This window comes from Canis lupus, chromosome 13 (genome assembly GCF_003254725.2).
Source record: "Canis lupus dingo isolate Sandy chromosome 13, ASM325472v2, whole genome shotgun sequence".
In the NCBI taxonomy this organism is placed as follows: Eukaryota; Metazoa; Chordata; class Mammalia; order Carnivora; family Canidae; genus Canis; species Canis lupus.
The window spans coordinates 31656919-31674701 of record NC_064255.1 but is presented as its reverse complement, the minus strand read 5'-3'; the positions used below and the strand labels follow the sequence as shown (position 1 = coordinate 31674701).

The window sequence follows — 17783 nt, the reverse complement described above, 5'->3', positions numbered from 1 at the left end:
AGGTGTTGGAGCCACAGCAATGAGGAGACACACTGTCCACATGCACTTTCTATGCCAACACAGAGGGAAAGATGACAAATGGGTGACAAGTCAGGTGGGAAAGGGGTGCTCAAAAAAAGGAGACCTGAGCAAGGAGGATAACCGAGTGGGGGAGAAGTCACTGTCCGTGCAGCATTCCCCACAGTGTAGACAGTTCTACAGCCCACGAGCCCACAGCCCTCTGCCAACACTAATTGTGAAAAAGTAACACAAGAGTGGCAGCTACCACCTACCAGGCAAGGAGAGCTTCCCAGGTCGGCAGGTTTCTTTGTCACCATCACCCGCGGAGCTATATGCCACGTTATACCCCAGCGGAGGACATCCAGGCAGTGAGGGCTGACAGTACTGGCCCAGGACACACAGTCAGCAAGCAGGAGCGACAAGGCAGGTTTGAATGGAAGAAATCTGACCCCAGAGGCCTCATTCTTAGTCACAATCCAGTACCGTCTTCCCAAATACTGGACACGCGAAGTCATCTTACATCAAAACAAATGGCAAATGTGCATTTGTGCCCTACTACACACCTAGAAATGGCTTGTCCTGGCCCCCGAACACACAGTCTAACAGCCCTGGACAGGGAGCGAGAACGAGCAGGACACACACGCCAAGCTCTCCTGCGAGAGACAGCAGGAATCCCGGCACCTGAACATCATACCTTTCCAGCACAGCGCATTCATGAAATCATTTAAATTCAGAGCATGAATCTGCTTCATAGACTGCATACTATTTAGTTTCAAAAACGAATTCGCTTCCAAGATTCTCAAGCACAGAAAGCGGCCTCCACCCCGCCGCACAGCCACGATGGCAGTGCTTTCCTCGGCGGCCCACAGTGCAACGGCGGCTGCAGGCCAGAGGGCAGCGGAGGCCGTGCAAGTGCACTGGGGCAGCTGACTGCCTTTACCTGCCACGGTCCCTCACGCTTCGGGGCCGCTGCCTCACAGCGATGCAACTATAGTAACGACCGGTTTGAGAAGACGTTTTCCGACAGGTCTGACCATCGTGCCACATGTTTAAAAGAGCGAAAAGGGTCCATAAGATATGATCAGCAACTTTCAAACATAAGCCAGGTGAGAAGAGGACTGGATTAGTAAATACAACATTTTAATAGAGAAAACCATCGGTTCTGACCTTTCTTTTCACTGGAAAAGGAGTACAGAGAGGGAGGGAGAGAGGCAGGGAGGATGGAGAATCTAGACATGCTAGGGGAACAGGAAAAAGGATCTTGTCCCAGGAACAAGCACAGGAAGAGCAACAAAGCAACCCCATGACTTAATGCACTTTCTTTTCTAAATGATTGGATGGAAAGAGCTTTATGAGAAAGAAAGTATAAACACTGGCTAAGTACCTGCTACCTGCCAGGCACTAGTCAGACTCTCGATAAATATTTCATTTGCCACCCTGACCTTCTCATCTCCCGACAGCGCCACTAGTGAGCAGTGCTTTCCCGCTCTGCAGGGGTGAAATAACTTGCACGCACCCTCAGAGCTGCAGCTGGACCAGAGCACATTTGATATCTTCTCTCCCAGACTAGCACTTGCCCTAACAATGAAATCAGAATCTCAAATAACAAGCTTTCTTTTTTTATATAACAAGCTTTCTAAAGCTGCTCCTCCCCTATCTCAAAGCACAACACACACAAACTCACACACACACACAAACTAAAAAAAAAAAAAAAAAAAAAAAAAAAAACGGAGAGACGGAGAAAAGTGGGGGGAAGGATGGGGCACACCATGGGTGTGTAAGGACAACTGGGAACATAAGGGATAGAGAAACATCTCAGAGGAATACGAGGTTTCTCCCAGAAACCGGTCCAGGAAGCAAGAGCTCAGTTTTGCCTTCCCTCTTCATCAGTATTAAGCCTTATAAATCAAACTATTTCCTATTTCCCAGGGAAACACTCTAACACTCTTTATAACTCTACTGCAGGTTTTATCAGATGCAAATCCAAACACTACATACACCATTGCTAACTATCTTTCTCTACGTCCTATGGACAACTTTAGCTACTATAAGTTCATCAGCCCAACAGGTCACCCTGAACTTCTATGTTAATGTAATACAATGTCAATACTCAGCTTTTTAGTTTAGTAAAGTATGCTCCCAAGATCAAGTAATCACAAAAGGTAACAGGCCAGGAGCCTCCAAAAATGCTTTCTACTTAGCATCTTCCCTATATAACCAGGACCAAGGCAGACCATATAAATTTTCCTGGCAGTTGAATCACTATATTGCACACCCGAAACTTGTACAATACTGTATGTTAATTATACTAGAGTTGAAAACTTAACTAATTTTTTAAAAAGAAATCTATTAAGAATGAACGATTTAAAAAATATGATTCAGAGGGCCTCATCTACACATATGTAACACATACTACTCACTGGCAGAAAGTTTAAATGGTACAACTCATCTATGAATCAATTTGATGATGTGGGTCAAGACCTTTACTTTACAATGTTGATAAAGTCTGACCTACTGATCTAACTTCTGGGAAAATGTCCTCAAGAAATTATCTGAATGGCCAATGCAGACTTATGTGCAGAGAAGGCACTGAGGGGGTTCATTGAAGACCTACTACGTTCCAGATAGGGTGGGTACACAGACCTTGCCTTCAAGGAGCTTATCCTACACACGTAGGAAGGAAATCCCAGTCCACTGGGAAAGACTAGCAGAGGGAGGCAGGAAGGGACAGCCAGAGAACCCAAGCCAGAGAACCCAAGCCAGAGGTAAGAGTGGGGGGCAAACAGGTTTCCCCTCGGTGGGAACACCTCAGCTGAATCCCTAAGAATAGAAATGAGTTGATAATAAGCACATAAAAGGGAAAAGGGCATTTCTGTTAAATAAAACACAGCACACAAGAAGGCCTTCAAAAGAGCATGTGGCTTTCATGAATCAGACAAGAAATCCAGTGCACTAGCAACCTCAGGACCCAAGAGGGGAGGACGGAACAAGAAAGGAGACTGGAGACCAAAGTGAGGGTCAATTCCATCCTGAGAAATTAAGATTTTTTTTCTTTATGAATTTTTTTATTGGAGTTCAATTTGCCAACATATAGCATATCACCCAGTGCTCATCCCGTCAAGTGCCCTCCTCAGTGCCCATCACCCAGTCACCCCAACCCCCCGCCCACCTCCCTTTCCACCAGGCTTTGTTCATTTCCCAGAGTTAAGAGTTTCTCATGTTCTGTCTCCCTCACTGATATTTTCACTCATTTTCTCTCCTTTCCCCTCTATTCCCTTTCACTATTTTCTATATTCCCCAAATGAATGAGACCATATAATGTTTGTCCTTCCCCGACTGACTTATTTCACTCGGCATAATACCCTCAGTTCCATCCACGTCAAAGCAAATAGTGGGCATTTGTCGTTTCTAATGGCTGAGGAATATTCCACTGTATAAGTAGACCACATCTTCTGCAGTGAAAAGCCGAAACACCTACACCCCAATGTTTACAGCAGCAATGTCCACAATAGCCAAACTGTGGAAGGAGCCTCGGTGCCCATTGAAAGATGAATGGATAAAGAAGAAATTAAGATTTTATCTGAAGATATTAAGTACCAGTGAAAACTTTTAAACAAAGGAATGACTGTTTAAAAAGATTTGCATTTTTCACTGCTTCCTTTTAAGATGCAAATCTTAATAAGAGAACACCACTAGTGGTAAGGAAGCAGATTCGGGCTATCACGGTAATCTAGGCAACAAGAGAAACGGACAAGGCAATAGGACAGACAATTCCAAATTATAATTCCCAAAACTGGAAATGCTCACTAGTGAAGAATCAGCTAAGTATAGGGAATACATAGCCATGAAAAACAGAGTTTCCAACTCTGCAACGACCTAAGAAAATGATTACGGTAGAACAGCAAACCAAAGACTAAAATCTAAAATTCCAAATGGAGAAGGAAGCTATCTAAAATATTGACAATGACTAAATGCTTTCACGGAGTGCAACAATTTTTTTTTTAAGATTTTATTTATTTATTCATGACAGACACACACAGAGAGAGGCAGAGACACAGGCAGAGGGAGAAGCAGGCTCCCTGCAGGGAGCCTGATGAGGAACTCGATCCCAGGACCCCAGGATCATGACCTGAGTCAAAGGCAGATGCTCCACACCCAAGCCACTTGGGCATCCCACAGAGGGCAACTTTTTAAAGAAAATTTTTATACTTTCTACTATTCTTTCCAAAATAAGCAATCATTTATCAGACGCGTAAAGAGAACTTTCCATTCACAAGGCACATGTGCGGGAGCTAGTTATGTATGCAGTGGTCTGTAAAACACACATGATCCCTGGCAACATGAAACTTATAGTCCAGTACAGACCCTATTTATTAACATAAAATTATTCAATTTTAAATTTAAATGCAAAAGCAGAGGAAGAACGGAGTGTCCTGAACTCATTTATCAGTTTTAATAGACTTTTGGTAGATTGCTTATCATCTTCTATAAAAGATAATGTCATCTATAAAATATAGTTAATCATACTTCTTCCTTTCCAATCTGGATGCCAATGCCTTTTATTTCATTTTCTTGCCTAGCTACCCTGGCTAGCACCTCCAGAATAATGGTTGAATAGTAGGAGTGAAAGCAGACAGCTTTGCTTCTTCCTAGTATTAAGGGAAAAGCCTTTCACAATTATCATATCACCTGTGGGTTTTTCATACATGTTCTTTATTATCAGAGTTGGAAGTTCCCTTCTATTCCTAGTTTGCTTTTATCATGAAAAGGTTAGAATTTATCAAATGCTTTTCCTGTGTCTATTAAGATGATTTTGTGTGTTTTTTTGTCCTGTATCCCATTGATGGTATATTAACTGATTTTTCAATGCTAAACCAACCTTGCATTCCTAGGAGAAATCCTATCTGATTATGGTGTATTATGCTTTTTATATGTTGCTGGATTTGGTTTGCTGGTATTTTAAGGATTTTTGTGTCTATATTCATAACAGATACTGGCCTGAGTTTTCTTGTGATGTTTTGGTCTGATTTTAGAATAAAGGTAATACTGGTCTCAGAACGAATTGGAAAGTAACTATTTTTTTGGAAGAGTTTGTCAGGAATTTGTATGAATTATCTTTTAAATGTTTAGTAGGATTTGCCAGTAAAGCCATCTGGACCTGGGCTTTTTTCAGTGAGTAATTTTTATTTTCTAATTCATTTCTTCACCATTCTATTAATATTTTCTACTTCTTCTTGAGTCAGTGTTGGTGGTTCAGGTGCTTCTAGGAATTTGCCCATTTCAGCCAAGTCCTCTAACTCATGGACATACAGTTGCTAACAGTGCGTCCTTACAATCCCTATGGTTTCTGTAAATTCAGTAGAATGACCCCTTTTTCATTCCTGATTTTAGTCATTTGAATCTCCTCCCTCTTCTTCTAGACAATGTAGCTAAAGTTAGATTTTGGTGAACTTTTCAGAAAATCATCTTCTGGTCTGTGGATTTTCTCTATTATTTATTTTCTTTTTGATAATTTCCATTCCAATGTGTATTATTAGCAGACATCTATAGAACACGTTCCCTTGACAGTAGCAGAAATTAGATTTTTCTTAAGCCACATGGAACATCTCAAGTACAAATCAATCTGTATTATTTCCTTCCTCCTACTTATTTTTTTCAAAAATTTTAAAAGACATTATTTGAGAGAATAAGCATGTGAGACAGAGAGTGAGAAAAGCATATGTACATGAACAGAGGAAGGGCAAAGGGAGAAGTAGACTCCTCATTGAATAGGGAGCCTGGCCCAGGGCTCGATCACAGGATTCTAGGATCATGACCTGAGCTGAGCCACTCAGGCACCCCTATTCTCCTTATTTTAGATGTAATTTGCTTCTTTCCACAGAGTGTTAAGATGAAGGTTAGGAAACTTATTTGAGATTTATCTTCATTTTTAGTATAGGTATTTACAGCTATAAATTTGCCTCTAAGTGCTGCTTTAACTGTACCCCATAAATTCTGCTATGTTGTGTCTTCCTTCATCTCAAAGTATTTTCTAATTCTTCTTGTGATTTTTTGTGTGGCTCGTTACAGGGTGTCTACTAATTTCCACATATTTGTGAATTCTCCAAATTTCTTTGTTATTTCTACTCTCATCAGAAAAAGGAAAGCATCCTTTGCATAATTTCAATCCTTTAGAATTGACTAAGGCTTGCTTTATGGACCTACATATGATCTGTCCTGGAGAATGTTCCATCTGACTTAAGAAAATTGTTTCTGCGGTTGTCAATGGAACGTGTTCTACAGGTGTCTGCTAAGTCCAGTCAGCCTATAATGCTGTTTAGGTCTTTACTTACTGATCTTTTATCTAGTTGTATCCATTACTGTACAAGTGTATTGAAGTCTCCAGCTATTATTGTTAAGGAAATCATAATTATTTAAGAACATTCTATTAGTTTCCTATTGTCACTGTAACAAATTATCACAAATTTATTTGCTTGAAACAACATGAACACATTAGCTTATAATTCTGGAACTTAAAAGTCTAAAATGGGTCTGTAAGGAAGCACGTCTTATAGAGGCTCCAAGGGAGAGTTCTGTCCCACTGTCTTCTAGAGGCTGCCAGCATTCCATGGCTTGTGGCCACATCACTACGATCGCTGCTTCCCCTGCCACGTGCCTCCTCTTGGACTCTGAGTCCTCCTCCACATCTGTTTTATAAGGACCAGTGAGATTCACTGGGGCCCACTGAGAACATCCATAATAATCTCTCTACCTCAAGATCCTTAATAATATTTGCAACGTCCCTTTTGCCACACAAGGAAGCATTTGCAAGTTCTGGGGCTTAGGATGTACACATATTTGGAGAACACTGTTCAGCTCAACACAAACATTAATTGAAACAAATTGCTAAATCAAGTTCTAGTGTGCTCCATGTCCCTGAGCTCACCAGGGTCAGTATAAACCAAGCACCTCTTAGCCCCACCTTTGAATATATAATCTTGTGTTCTTTGGGCATTCTTTAACAGTTTAATTACTACATCAGTTATGTTTAGTTTCTTTTCTCCATATTTTCCTCATATTTTATGGAATTATTTCAAGTGATCATGCTGAAAATGCAGGACTGAAGCAAAAATCTGTCAATAACATACACCTTTTATGGCAAAGCAAAAAGAGCACAGGTCTTGAGTCAAAACAGAGTTTGGTTCCAATCCTGCCCTTCACCTTTGTCAGGCCCAGTTTTGTTATAAAATGGGGGCGTTAATATCTATCTGTAAAAGGCTGTTGCAGAGATTATAAATAAAGTGATGCATGAAACAACATGGAAAACATATGGGAAGCAGTGACTAAGGAGGAGCTTAATAAACACTCGCTAAGGCTGGAATGGTCCATAGACAGATAAGTAGTAGAAGGGTAGAGGGGAGGGAAGAGAAGTTGTCAAGTCAGCCAATTAACTACCTGGTCATTCCGACACATGACCCAAACAATCTTTGACAAATACCCTGACAGGTACTCTGAGTACTACCCAGTAACAACTTCAGTATGATGATGAGCTCCGTAAGATTCTTACATCTTAATCCACTGTAACTGGGAAGCAGACTGACAAAATCCAAAGCACTCAGTTACAAGCTAGCCAGGTACTTTTTCTCCCTGTAAAGTGAATTTATGTCTTTTATCTCAGAGACTTGTACTAAGAATTGAGGAAAAATATTGTCTGTAAATCTGCTGGCACATAGCAAGAACTCAATAAATAACAGCTCATTATTATTAACAATTATGTGACACCGACAAGTTACTTAATAACTCCAGAACCCCTGATGTATAATTCGAGATACTATCCTAAAACATGAAAATCCCTAAAACTAGGCTGCAGATGTACTTGGTACCTGGTTAAACATCAGTGTTCTGAGATCTCCTTGAATCCCTCCGTGGCAGAAAGAAACATCTCCCTCAAAGACATCCACACATCCTCACCTCCAAAACCTGTGAATGTTAACTTGCACGGGAACGGTAAACTACATAGTCGCAGATAGAACTAAGGTTGTTAATCATCAAATCGTAAAATAGGGAGATTATTCTGGATTGTCCAGGTAAACCCAAGATAACTACAAGGAATCTCACAAACAGATGAGACAAGCAGGAGAGAAAGGCCTACAGGGGACGGCAGCATGGAAAGGACCCAGCCTGACGCTACTGGCTTCGGGGTGAGAGGAAGGGGCCAGGCGCCCAGGGCTGTGGGCAGCCTCCTGCAGCAGGAAAGGTTAGGGAACCATTTCTCCCCTGGAGTCTCCAGAAAGGGGCACAGCCCTACTGACTGACAGCCTGACTTCAGCCCAGTGAGAACCATTCCAGACCCCTGCCTTTCAGAACCGTAAGATAATAAAGCCACTGAATTCCTGCCAACTGTTACAGTAGCCCTAGAACACAGATAGCCTCTCTCCCTTCCAGATTTTCAGTTTTATTGTAAATAAGTCACAAACAACATCTGAATCCGAAAACTAAAAAAGGAAAAAGCAAACGGTTTTTGTTTTCTCTACACAGATGAACCTCATCTTAAATCTCTTAGGAAAATCACTTCTTTCTGAACTATACTGATGTGCGATCTAAACAGTGCTTGATTCATGGACTTTGCCATAAAGAACTTAAGATATTAATCAATATAAACGGATTCATTACAATTTCAGAACAATGGTGTTAATAAAATAATTAAGATATAACCCATTCCCTAGAAGTATGGTGTTAAAGAAGCAGCCAACTCAAGAGAAGCCTTTATTATTCAAAACTAAGGCAAGACATGGTACATATTTCCCTCGGGCATACTAGCTTCAAGTATACCATATGTTAAGTTTCAAGGCAAGTTTATGGTTTGAAACCTATTTTGCATGTTGTGGTTTTGTTTAATCAGAAGAAATACTGCTTCTCTGACTTAGATGTACTAACAGCGGAGGCCAATATTCTTTCACTCCAAACAAGGACCCCCAAATCAAGGTACTTAGAAAAGCTTATTATTGACATTTTTCAAACCGATGGCAAAACCATTCTGGAAAAGGGCTTTCAAAGGTCACTCAAGTAGAAAGTGACAACCTGAGATTGTAAATTAAGACCTGGTGCTTCATGAATTCCTAGTATGTTCTGCAGACAAAAGAGCTAATATGCAAAGATTCAGTGACACACCCAAATCTCTGGAGGACGCCAAGGATCCTCGCTGTCCCCCCAAAAACTGTAATGTCACCACCAGTGAAAAAGACCGTCCATGAACTCCTCTGGGCCTCCACAGTGGCCCAAGCACTAGGAGGCGACACTTCCAGGACAGGTAGAGGATAAGAATATAGCATTGGATGAGAGGACCTTAAAAGGCTTTTCTCCTGGAATTTGCCTTTTTTGCCCATTTTTACCACCTGCCTATTGCATTAAGAAAACCACACAGCTCTACTCATCGGGATATGAGGCCCCTGCCAACCCATTCTGAAGACCAAACAAGAACTAGGGTCCAACGTAAGGGGCGGTAGCATGAAGCAGATGACGAGTCTGCTCCTCCCTAAGCCCTAAGGAAAGGAGGAGCAGCAAGTTCCTGTGTCACAGGTCTGTGGCCCCGGTTCTCTAACAGTGAGGGGGTCTCCCCCTGCTGCACACATACATCCCCAGGGAACCTGTGAGCCACAGCTCTCCCGGACGCAGCAGGATTCATCTTCTGGATGGACTGCAGACCCACCCTTACTGCGGATTGTACCAACACTAATCAAACATACACAAAGAAAGCAGCCATTTCAGCATGTGTTTGGTGGTGAGAATTAAAAGCCACAAAGCATTTCACTTAAATTTAAGCTCTACTGGGAAAGCATGAACCTGGACCTTCCAGTCAATCTGGAAGACGTGTGGTTGTGAACAAGAGAGCAACGAGGAGCCAGGCAGCTCTGCACACAAACAAGCCTGGGCTAACCTGATGGGTCCACCAACCACTTCAAACTATTACCAGCTCAGGGTTCAAGAAGCCTACCCAGATCCGGTTTTGCTTAAGCGTTACTCGCAGTGACAAACTTTTTAAGATTCCTACTTGAAAAGAAATGCATGACATGCACACACAAAAAGCTTTCAAAGCACACAGCTTCATGTGTAATTTATACTGATGGACTCACACCCCCTTTACGAAGTCAGAAAAGGAAACACTGGAAGGGCTCTTCTCCTTTGCCCAGGACTCCAGGGTCCATGCGGCCACAAGGTCTCTTTGTCCTTTTCTCCTTTGAATCTGCACTGTCCCCGAGGGATCTCCTCCTCCACCGTGGCTTCAAATACACGCCGATGCAGCCCTAGCGCAATCAGACGTCTAGGAATATCACGTATAATTCTGAACTCACGTACTTCACTTTTCAACCTGTATTGTGCAACATCCCAAATGATCTTTACCGAAACACATAGTTGACTGACCATGTCCTTCCCCTGCCTTCTATCTGTCAACTGTGCTCCAAATTTTAAAGTACATTCATACTGCCAGCTGTTTACAGGCCCTGCACATTCTAGTCCCTGCCTATGGCCCAACCCCACTTCTCAATACATTCCTGCTTCCACTTTATACTCCAGACAAGCTAATAGAAGGCGCTTTCACATGTATGGTTCATTCAACAACAATTGAGCACCTACTGTGTGTGAGGCACTATTCTGAGCACTGGAGATTCGACAGCCTGGAGCGTCTGTTCTATACCATCTTAAGGGAGGTCAGTCACTAAATCCTCACAATAAGTTTGGTAGGTCGGCAGTACTGCGCCTCCTTGAACGTACAAGGAGCTGGGTTTAGAGAGGTGAAGGTATATGTCTGGTAATTCTTAAAAGACAAAGCCTGAGTCCCAGACTCAAGGATCATGCCTATACTACCAGGGTGCACACACCCCCCACAATGGCCTGAGAAATGGGGAGTCTCTCAAAATCAGTAGCTGGAAACTCAAATAAAATGAAAACACTGTTTTTCCATGTTTCTTCTATCCAACCAGAGATCATGAATTCATTGCCCTAATGCATAGAAGAAGAATATGAGACTAACTGACTCCTCATTCTACAAACATTACTGAGAGAACCCATGATCACCCAGGCACCGTGCTGGGCACCAGGGAAGGAATCAAAGACAATGAGTCACATTTCCCGCCTAAAGGAACTTGGATTCTCATGGGAGAAATAATTCCCAACAAATCATTGTCATATAGAGTGCCATAAATGCAAGGTTGGCTGCAAAGAGGAGGGAGGGCTCTCCAGCAGGTGCTGGGGACACACCAGGGGAAGAGAGCAGGAGCCCACTCCAAGCACCCCACATGCCTAGTAAGAGGTCCTGCACCCACATAAATGCCCACAGTCAATGCTGAGGAAACAGACTCCGAGAAGTCAACTGACTCATGTCACAGGTATGTCACCCTTTGCAGCCCAGAATGTCTCTCCTGCTCCCCCAGGCCCAGGTCAGTCCCTCTTCCCTCCCCAAGTCAGTGCCACAGGACCCTGCACTTGTCTTTGCTGCAGCGCTTACCATCTGCAGTATAAATAAATGTCTTTGAATTTGACCGCTTCCCCACTGAGCTGAAACAATTCCTTCAGCAGGAAAAGAGCATGATCCAGCCCTGTGTCTCATCACTTAGCCCCACTGAGGAGCACGATCCTTTCAGGGTAAGAACTGATCACCCTCCAGTCCAGGAGGAAAGGCAGCGGAGAAACACACAGGCTGCCAGTTCTCTCCCAAAGCGTCTCTGAAAATTGAGATTTCCCAAAAGAGTAAAAGTCTGAAGTCTCATTAGCAGAGTTTGCTGCTCCTGTGACATCTCACCGATTGTCCAAGCCCAAACCCTATTTTCTGCTATGACTCCTTTACTGGAAGTGACGTGGCGCTCTAACAAAGACTGGGGAAGAACTGACATGCAGCCTTCTAACTGACTGCTTCCAGAGCTGGGTATCGAGGCTGTCCCCGGTAGCTGTGCGGGGAGGTCACAAGATGCCAGCACTTTACAGAGTTTCTCATAATCATTTTACAGATAGAGAAACTGAGGCTCACAGAGCTTATTATCACCAAGAGTAAAACCCCCTAGTTACCACTGATAAGCAAAACCCTGGCAGGTCAAAGGAAACTGAAAGAAAGTACAATATAAAATACAGGCAATTGACTGTTAAAAGACACATGACTTTTTTCTTGTCCCTGTGGTCTTCTAAGTCCTTGTAGACCAAACAGCTGCAGGGCAGGGAGCTTGGGTTTCCATCTGTTCTGAGCTGATGGTACACTTCATGATGGGCAACGTGTCCACAGACAGTGCTTTCCTCCTATGTGTCTGAGTGCGTGAGAGACGCACAGACACCGAGGTTATAGCTTCCTCACGACAGTACTTCCCCTACGTAAAAACAACAAAACAGTAAAAAGCAATAACGCTCATTAACCAAATCAAAATCTTAGAAGGCAGCTCAGGACATGGGAGACAAGAGCCAGGTGGGGGGCAGGAGACCCGCGCAGCTTCCCTTTTCCCACCAGACCAGGACTTTCCACAGAACCATGAGGTGTCTGGGACACAGAAGGTTAAAGCCACCTTTCTGAAGTCTTGAGAAAGGACTGAGGGCAACTTCATGCTTTTCTGACAAGCAGCTTGCCAACAAACAGAACAACTGCTTACCAACACGCTGACAATTGACTTTTGAATTCGGGGAATTAAAAAAAAAATGTAAGCAATAACTAAAAGTCTGATTTATTTTAGAGTCTTCAGAGACACTCTAAATTGATTTAATTTGCATATTTATGCTCACGCTTTTGCTATCTGCAATACTCTGGTGCTGCACATTACCTGGATTGCTGTCAGTGTGCATTGACAACAGGCAGCCCTTCCTAATGACACGCTTTTCCCTGAGAATAGGTTCACTCCCTCATAAAATCCATTCGTCACTGCCATAATGAAGTCCCTCTTTCGAATAAATTAGAGCAATAAATTACATAAAGAAAATTGTGAAGAAACAAACCTATTTTGAGACAATGAAAGGAGTATAATTTTGAGGTTTCTCACCCAATCGACTGGTGCTGAGTTCTGCTTTCAGGGAAGACTACACGGAACAGGGGCTACGCTAAACCAGAGCACAGGCCCCGCGTGACGCCTGCACATTACGGCTCTGTCTTGAGCTACATCTACATTAAGAAAAAGGTAACCATTTTACAACAGTGAGATAAGCACCCTCGAGACATTTATGAAATTATTTTTCCACTACTTTGCATCTTGTGCATATTATGCTTTTAAAAGACTCACATCTTACAAATTAGGTCCTCAACACATCGACAAGGCGTAAGAAACGGGTATCCAAAAGATCCACATAAGAGGAATGAGTGGTCTGCAACAGAAACAACTAATAATTATCATTAATCCACTCATCCAAAGGGGACAACTCTGTGCCCTCATGTGGATGGCATCGGAAAACAGAGACAAGGCCTGGTCCCTGCCCCCTGGTAGCTGACAGCAGGGAAGGGCAAGCAGACTAGGTGCTCTAGTTTCTCTAACTGAAGTGTTGTCAGGACACAACCATATACGTTTGTCTCCACACGGTCTCTGGCTGCTTTTTGGCTCCATGGTGAGTCGAGTAGAATGCACAGCCCACAAAATATCCACTCCTGGCCTCCTAAGGAAGTCTGCTGGCCCACAAGGAGCTGCACATGAGGACAAGGGTAATACCCCGCGGACACACACCCACCTCCCACTCTGTCCAGTGAAAGGGCCCAGGGGCAATGATAAACCAGCAGCCCAGATCTCGATGCCGAAAGATCATTCCACACTGTGAGAAACCCTGTGCCTTGGAAGAAATGGCTGGTTTCAGAGCCATGACAGAGTAAGTACAAGATGTGCCTAAAACAAAATGCTGTTAGGAAGTTTAAAAAAAAAAAAAAAAAAAAGACTCAAAAGACATATGGGAGGCCCTGTCAACAAGACCCAGGAGTCAGGATAAAGAGCTCCCCAGTGGCCAAATCTGAGGCAATTTGTCAATTTATATACTGTGACAGTAGAGCATCATCACCAGTTGAATCAAGAACTTACACGGACAGATGACAGCTGGAGGGAGGGGAGAGGGAGGAGGAAGGACAGAACGATGAACACATACCCTCCAGGAGAACGTCAAGCAATCAGTGTAGACGCAGTCAACAAGAAGATCACCATTTTACAGCCAACACAGTAATAATTCAGCTAAGAAACATTAATGGGTGCTAAAGTCCGTGAGGGAGAGTTTATAATGAGGAGCAGAGCACTTACAAGGCCCTTAAGGTAGTAGCCTCCCCACCAAAGTACAAATGACTTGCACGAGGAAGAGTCTCTTGGCAGTGGAGCCACCGGCGGGACTTAACCAAGCACCCAAACTCGACCTCATCGGGAACAGGACAGAGCAACACTGATACGGCGCACCTCCTCCTCCGAGGTCCTGAAGAGGACACACTGTCACCTCTGTGGCACACCTGCCAAAAGGGCACACATGTGACTCCAATATTAAGGAAACAGAGAACCCGAATGGAGGGACCTTCTACCAAAACAACTGGTCCCTGTGGTCACCGAAACAGCACAACATAAAAGGTAGAGGAAGGCAGAGGAGCCCTTCCAGACTGAGCCTCCAAGGCCCCCAAGACCCCCAAGGCCCCCAAGCTGCATGCGCTGCGGGATCCTGAGCTGGAGACTCTAAGAGACAAAGCGGGAGCAAATGGCAAGCTGAGCTCATGGACTGTAGATGGGATAACAGTAGGAAACAACAATTAACTTCCTAAATTTGATCGCTGTTATCTATGACTGCAGTTATGTAAGAAAAGGTCCTTATTCTGAGAAAATACACAGCACGGTGTTTTATGTTCCGAGAGGCCCGGGGGTGACACAGGCACCTTACCCCCCAAAGTGTCAGGAACATACATAAATACAAGAGAGGATAAAGCCAGCGTGGGAAAATACGAACCACTGGTGAGTCCAGACAAATGGGCCTGTGGGGTCGCAGCACTACTCTTTCAACTCTTTTAAAATCGGCTCCAAATACAAGTTTTTAATCCCAGGAATAAGAAACAAAGGTCCTCACAGGGGGAAGGGGAAGGAAAGAGAAGCAGAGAACCACAACGGGATGAGGATACGAGGGGCACGACGGGGGTCAGGGGGTCGGGCATCATCGGGGTGTCAGGAGAGCCTGTGTCCCCACCCAAGTCCTCTTCCCTCCTGTGGGGGCAGGGGGAGTTCTGCGTCCCTCCAAGTCCTCTCCAAGGAGCACCCATAAGCTGGCCACTCTCTGAGCCCCAGAACCTCCCTCACTCCTCCTCCCACCACAGCGCTCACACACTCCAGAATCATCCCCTCTACATGTTTATCTCCCTCCCTGGATCGCAGGTTGCTGGATAAAAAATGTGAAATGAAGATAGTGATGAGGGTGGCAGCAGCCACTAGGCCTGTGCTTACGACACACCCCCCATGACCGACACAGCCAAAGATTCCAACTGGGCTTCATTTTTTAAATTTTTTAAATAACAATTTTACAGTCATGGAAACTGATGCTGAGCAGGGTTCCTGTATCAAGGTCACCACACGGAACGGGAGAGTTGAGATGGGGACTTAAACATGTCTCATTAAAAACCGTCCCTAAGGGGTCCCTGGGTGGCTGACCTGCCTTTGGCTCAGGGTGTGATCCTGGAGTCCCAGGATCAATTCCCGCATCAGGCTCCCTGCCTTGAGCCTGCTTCTCCCTCTGCCTGTGTCTCTGCCTCTCTCTCTCTCTCTCTCTCTCTCTCTGTGTCTCTCATGAATAAATAAATAAAATCTTAAAAAAAAAAAAAAAACCCGTCCCTAAGCTCTCCCTTGGACCACACTGTCTGCACCTCATTCCAGCGTTTGTAGTTAGCAGTGGCCTGCAGTTGGGAGGCAAACAAACGGTGAAAGGGGTTTCTCTAAGTACTTTGTCCACGTTTGCTGAGCATCCCAAACTCAGAGCAAGGAGCGGACGAGGTGCAAGGTAGAAGAAGAAAGCCAGCCCTAAAACAACTGCCAGCAGATAATCTCGCAGGTAGAGAAGAAGGGCTGAGGTAGGAAATTCCAATATAAAAGATGCCATTTGGGCAGCCCAGGTGGCTCAGCGGTTTAGCGCCCGCCTTCAGCCCAGGGCCTGATCCTAGAGACCTGGGATCAAGTCCCACATCGGGTTCCCTGCATGGGGCCTGCTTCTCCCTATGCCTGTGTCTCTGCCTCTCTCTCTCTCTCTCTCTCTCTCTGTGTCTCTCATGAATAAATAAAATCTTTAAAAAAAATTTGCTTTTAAAAAAATAAATAAATAATAAAAGATGCTATTTTAGGCACGAGATAAGTACAGTGTGAACTCACGTTTGATGGACTATGTCTTATACATTAAAAACATAAAGTAAAACTAACTAGATATAAAGTCATGGCCATTCCCCCCTAACGGCCTCTGAGGCAGGCATCACTGCCTTGGCAGGTAAAGAAACACAGAACGCACAGCTACACCGAGCAGTGCAGGGACTTCACCAATCGGAGCTGGATAAATGAATAAAATGAGAGAAACCTCGGTATGCATCCTGGAAGGTGTATGGACTCCATCCCATATCCTGCTCTACTGAAATTACTAAAAAATGCAATCGTGGCTTTATCCAAAATTCCTCCCAGGTTTGGACGTGGTACTGATGGGGCCCCTGGCCCCGGGAGGAAGCAGGAACTCCTGCACCAGCTACAAAGCTCTGGTTACTATCGCTTGCCTCCTCGGACAAATCCAAGATTTTGACTCCTATGCTCCAATGCAAACAACAGGACTAGAATTTTCCCCCACGGAATGAACAAATCTGTGGCCAGCAGCCGTCCATCAGACTATCCTGACACTTACCTTGAGGACAGTTCTCAGTTCAACGCTTTGGGGGTATGTTTTCTTTAGGGACAGTAAGCCCCAGACCATGACCTCGCACACGCCTGCCCACCCTGTTACCTCCACCGGCTTCTCTGCAGTGAGAACAGACCAATGTCACCGGCGGTCGCCAGGCCCGAGGCAGCAAGGGGAGCAAGCGCCTGGCAGCAGCACCGGGCATACCTGAAGCCCTGAGACGGTGCCTGCAGGATGGACGTGAGGCCTCTCTGCGGATGCGGGGGAGAGCTACGGGCTACACCTGTTAGGATCAGAAATGCCAAAGGCCACTGCGGTTCCACCAGATGCTAGGCGGCGGTTTCAGCTCCGGCGACCGAGGGCAACCAGCTGTGCGCAGCGCCACCTCGTGGAGCCAGAGCAGAGCACACGGGCCACCAAGGGACGCGCCGGGCTCCTCCCGGGGCCTGCTCCCCATCTCCCTGCTCCCCATCTCCCTGCAACCCATCTGGGGGGGCTCGGCCCAACAGGGACACCAAACGCGCTGCTCTCACATCCTCAGCTCCTTATCGTAACAAGAAGAACATCAGTGAGTCGCCACCAACACCTTTTCAAGTCCTTAAAATAGCAGCAGGGGCTGATTGGTGAAAAATTATGGAAATGTAGAAAAATTATGGAAATGTACAGCTTACCAATTCAGAGCAAGAGATCTTGTGCTTGTGGAGAGGAGCTGCTGAGCGCCCAGCTATGCTCTGAGAGGTACCTTGAGCCTTGAGCAGCACGGTGACAGTCACTGCCTGGGTCTGACTGCGGAGGCTTCCTACCACTGGGTCTGCCCTTTAAGTATTTCCTGGAATGGAAAACTAAACTCATTCTAATAACAAAAAAAAAACCCACCCTGAGAACTGAAGCCAGAGGATTAAAGTTACTGTCCATTTTATGTCTGGAGAGTGATGCCACCACACACGGGTCCGAGGCCATCG

At 44.7% G+C, this 17783-nt stretch overlaps 1 protein-coding gene across 13 annotated transcripts in view; it reads right to left on the bottom strand.

Annotated features, from left to right (window-relative positions):
- KHDRBS3 (KH RNA binding domain containing, signal transduction associated 3) overlaps positions 1-17783 on the bottom strand; it is a 185504-nt gene that overhangs the window by 160411 nt on the left and 7310 nt on the right. Inside the window, exon 1 of one of the 13 annotated variants that reach the window (XM_025451076.3) lies at positions 17493-17517. The exons of the other annotated variants lie outside the window; for them this stretch is intronic. The gene's annotated coding sequence lies outside the window, so the exon portion shown is untranslated. Of the gene's footprint in view, positions 1-17492; positions 17518-17783 lie in introns of those variants that run through there. 13 annotated transcript variants of the gene reach the window in all.